The following is a 5,523-nucleotide window of genomic DNA, read 5'->3' on the forward strand; positions in this document are numbered from 1 at the left end:
CTGGAGCCTATCCCAGCTGACTACGGGTGAAAGGCGGGGTACACCCTGGACAAGTCGCCAGGTCATCACAGGGCTGACACATAGACACAGACAACCATTCACACACTCATTAACACCTATGGTCAATTTAGAGTCACCAGTTAACCTAACCTGCATGTCTTTGGACTGTGGGGGAAACCGGAGCACCTGGAGGAAACCCACGCGGACACGGGGAGAATATGTAAACTCCGCACAGAAAGGGCCTCGCCAGCCACGGGGCTCGAACCCAGACCTTCTTGCTATGAGGCGACAGCGCTAACCACTACACCGCCGTGCTGCCTGTCTGATAAATAATTCAGTAAATATTTCCACCACTGGTTTGTCAGAGAATCAGTCAGGACAGATATTTTTATTTGTTAATGATTTGTTTCTGAGTAATTGTTCATTATTAATTCACTACAGAGCGTTGACCAAGGACATGAGTTTGTCGTTTAGAGGGACCCGTCCATATTATCAGATTTTTATTTTCTATCATGAAGTAAAGTGTCTATACACACACTATACTAGTGCATCTCAAAAAATTAGAATACCATGAACAAGTTCCTTTTTTTCATAATTTAATTCAAAAAGGTAAACTTTCATATATTCTATATTCATTACATGTAAAGTGAAATATTTAAAGCCTTTTTTGTTTTAATTTTGATGATTATGGCTTATAGCTCATGAAAATCAGAAATCCAGTATCTCAAATTGTTAGAATATTCCCTAAGATCAATCAAAAAAAGGATTCACAATACGGAAATGTCCAACTTCTGAAAAGTATATTCATTTATACACTCAATACTTGGTTGGGGCTCCTTTACCATGAATTACTGTATCAATGCGGTGTGGCATGGAGGTGATCAGCCTCTGGCACTGCTGAGGTGTTATTGAAGCCCAGGTTGCTTTGATAGTGGCCTTCAGCATATCTGTATTTTTGGGTCGGGTGTTTCTCATCTTCCTCTTGACAATACCCCATAGAGAATCTATGGGGTTCAGGTCAGGCAAGTTGGCTGGCCAATCAAACACAGTAATATCATGTAGTAGTTTTGGCACTGTGGGTAGGTGCTAAGTCCTGCTGGAAAAGGAAATCAGCATCTCCAAAAAGCTCATCAGCAGATGGAAGCATGAAGTGCTCTAAAATATCCTGGTAGATGGCTGTGTTGACTTTGGACTTGATAAAATACAGTGGACCAACACCAGCAGATGACATGGCACCCCAAATCATCACAGACTGTGGAAACTTTACACTGGGCTTCAAACACCTTGGATTCTGTGCCTCTCCACTCTTCCTCCAGACTCTAGAACCGTGATTTCCAAATTCAATGCAAAATGTACTTTCATCTGAAAAGAGGACTTTGGACCAGTGAGCAACAGTCCATTTCTTTCTCTCCTTAGCCCAGATAAGACACTTCTGACATTGTCTCTGGCTCAGGAGTAGCTTGATATTAGGAATGTGAAAGTTGTATCCCCTTTCTTGAAGATGTCTGTTCATGATGGGTCTTGATACACTGACACCAGCCTCAGTCCACTCCTTGTGAAGCTCTCCCAAGTTCTTGAATCAACTTTTCTTGACAATCCTCTCAAGACTGCGGCCATCCCTGTTGCTTGTGCACCTTTTCCAGCCACCCTTTTCAGCAATGACCTTTTGTGGCTTACCCTCCTTGTGGAGGGCATCAGTGATCACCTTCTGGACAACAGTCAAGTCATCAGTCTTCCCCATGATTGTGGTTGTGTGTACTAAACTAGACCGAGAGATGCACTGTGTTCATACTGTTTTACTCAAACTCGAAATGAAATATTCTAATATTTTGAGATGTTTTTTTTAAATGTTTTTGTACTGTATGCCATACTGATTTAAAATTAAAATAGAAAAATGCTTGAAACATTTTAGTATGTGTAATGAGTCTATAATATATAACATTTTCACTTTCTTAAATAACTGGAAAATATTGAACTTTTTCACAATATTCTAATTTTTTTAGATGCACTAGTGTGTGTGTGTGTGTGTGTGTGTGTGTGTGTGTATGTATGTATGTGTATGTATATATATATATACTGGGGGGGATGGTGGGGATCATCCCCCCCCTCTGGTTTTTATCTCTGCTGAAAAAAAATCCTCGGGGACAACCCCGTCAATAAAACAAACAAACCAAAAAAAAGTTGACATGACAGGCATGTTGTGACACAGTTTTCTATGGTCTACATTGCACTCACTTTCAAAATGACCCGAAGTGGCAGCTTTGATGTTCACGAACGTCCCCAGCAAATAGATACATTGTAGATAATAACAATATCCAGAGTGTAAACGTGGATTTAGCACCATGAATCACATCCTTATTGATGAGCGCAACAGAATGAATGTATCCACACTAAACAGCCTTCTTTTCCTCGCTGTCAATGGGCCAGACGTGCATTCCTTCCCTGCTGAGAAATTCGCAGAAATGTGGATTAAAGAAGGGCGAAACGTGGCGGATAGCGCACCGACGGGAAAGCAGAAAAGGCCACATGAACTGCGCCATCAGAGCAAACTGTTCATTTAGTATTCATGTATTTTAGTGATTTTCGAGTCACTGTCCATTTAATCCGGAGGGAGAGAAACATCACAGCAACGCGACAAGCAATGCGAACTTTGTGTGTTAGCGTTCGTGTATTTAATCAGAGAGATAGGAAGATGAATTTACTATCTCTGGTTTAGTGTTCGTTTTCATTTAGTGTTATTCATTTGATATCATTGGATGTTATTGAGCTGTTAGCCTATTGTTACCTTAATTTTGTGACGTTTCATGATTAAAAAAAAAAAAATCCCCCCTTCTGTTTTTTTGACAAATCGCACCCTGTATTATTTATTTATATATATATATATATATATATATATATATATATATATATATATATATATATATAATATATATATATATTTTTTTAATTATATATATATATATATATATATATATATATATATACACACACACACACACAGTGGGGCAAAAAAGTATTTAGTCAGCCACCAATTGTGCAAGTTCTCCCACTTAAAAAGATAAGAGAGGCCTGTAATTTTCATCATAGGTACACTTGAACTATGAGAGACAGAATGGGGGGAAAGAATCCAGGAAATCACACTGTAGGATTTTTAATGAATTAATTGGTAAATTCCTCGGTAAAATAAGTATTTGGTCACCTACAAACAAGCAAGATTTCTGGCTCTCACAGACCTGTAACTTCTTCTTTAAGAGGCTCCTCTGTCCTCCACTCGTTACCTGTATTAATGGCACCTGTTTGAACTCGTTATCAGTATAAAAGACACCTGTCCACAACCTCAAACAGTCACACTCCAAACTCCACTGTGGCCAAGACCAAAGAGCTGTCAAAGGACACCAGAAACAAAATTGTAGACCTGCACCAGGCTGGGAAGACTGAATCTGCAATAGGTAAGCAGCTTGGTGTGAAGAAATCAACTGTGGGAGCAATTATTAGAAAATGGAAGACATACAAGACCACTGATAATCTCCCTCGATCTGGGGCTCCATGCAAGATCTCACCCTGTGGGGTCAAAATGATCACAAGAACGGTGAGCAAAAATCCCAGAACCACACGGGGGGACCTAGTGAATGACCTGCAGAGAGCTGGGACCAAAGTAACAAAGGCTACCATCAGTAACACACTACACCGCCAGGGACTCAAATCCTGCAGTGCCAGACGTGTCCCCCTGCTTAAGCCAGTACATGTCCAGGCCCGTCTGAAGTTTGCTAGAGAGCATTTGGATGATCCAGAAGAGGATTGGGAGAATGTCATATGGTCAGATGAAACCAAAATAGAACTTTTTGGTAAAAACTCAACTTGTCGTGTTTGGAGGAGAAAGAATGCTGAGTTGCATCCAAAGAACACCATACCTACTGTGAAGCATGGGGGTGGAAACATCATGCTTTGGGGCTGTTTTTCTGCAAAGGGACCAGGACGACTGATCCGTGTAAAGGAAAGAATGAATGGGGCCATGTATCGTGAGATTTTGAGTGAAAACCTCCTTCCATCAGCAAGGGCATTGAAGATGAAACATGGCTGGGTCTTTCAGCATGACAATGATCCCAAACACACCGCCCGGGCAACGAAGGAGTGGCTTCGTAAGAAGCATTTCAAGGTCCTGGAGTGGCCTAGCCAGTCTCCAGATCTCAACCCCATAGAAAATCTTTGGAGGGAGTTGAAAGTCCATGTTGCCCAGCGACAGCCCCAAAACATCACTGCTCTAGAGGAGATCTGCATGGAGGAATGGGCCAAAATACCAGCAAGAGTGTGTGAAAACCTTGTGAAGATTTACAGAAAACATTTGACCTCTGTCATTGCCAACAAAGGGTATATAACAAAGTATTGAGATGAACTTTTGTTATTGACCAAATACTTATTTTCCACCATAATTTGCAGATAAATTCTTTAAAAATCAGACAATGTGATTTTCTGGATTGTTTTTTTTCTCATTCTGTCTCTCATAGTTGAAGTGGACCTATGATGAAAATTACAGGCTTCTCTCATCTTTTTAAGTGGGAGAACTTGCACAATTGGTGACTGACTAAATACTTTTTTGCCCCACTGTATGTATGTATGTGTATATATATATATATATATATATATATATATATATATATATATATATATATATATAAATTTATTTATATATATATATATATATATATATATATATATATATATATATATATATATATATATATATATATATATAATAAAAAATGTGTGTGTGTGGCGGCACGGTGGTGTAGTGGTTAGCGCTGTCGCCTCACAGCAAGAAGGTCCGGATTCAAGACCCGTGGCCGGTGAGGGCCTTTCTGTGCGGAGTTTGCAAGTTCTCCCCGTGTCCGCGTGGATTTCCTCTGGGTTCTCCGGTTTCTCCCACAGTCCAAAGACATGCATAGGTTAACTGGTGACTCTAAATTGACCATAGGTGTGAATGAGAGTGTGAATGGTTGTGTGTCTATGTGTCAGCCCTGTGATGACCTGGCAACTTGTCCAGGGTGTACCCCGCCTTTCGCCTGTAGTCAGCTGGGATAGGCTCCAGCTTGCCTGCGACCCTGTAGAACAGGATAAAGCGGCTAGAGATGAGATGAGGTGTGTGTGTGTGTGTATATAGACACTTAACTTCAAGATAGAAAACGTGGCAGAGTATAAAAATCTGAGATATATGGCGGGGTACACCCTGGACAAGTTGCACAGTGTGTTTTGAAATCAACAAAGATGTGCTTGTCTCTGTCAGCTTCAGTATTGGTGTTGTGAGGTGCCTCAGGGCTTCACCCTCCATCTCCGATAAACAAAACTGTTCATCAGACTCACTACTTCATAGAGATTATTCATTACAGATGATTGATTATTAATGAGAGTGTCTGTGTTTGATGTTGAACCTCAGGGATTCAATCAGACCGATAACAGACTAATGCACGCAAGGGTGTGATTTTGGCAGCTCCACACTTCCGTGTCTCCAAGAGATATAAACTGATG

Source organism: Neoarius graeffei, chromosome 2 (genome assembly GCF_027579695.1).
Source record: "Neoarius graeffei isolate fNeoGra1 chromosome 2, fNeoGra1.pri, whole genome shotgun sequence".
Taxonomy (NCBI): domain Eukaryota; kingdom Metazoa; phylum Chordata; class Actinopteri; order Siluriformes; family Ariidae; genus Neoarius; species Neoarius graeffei.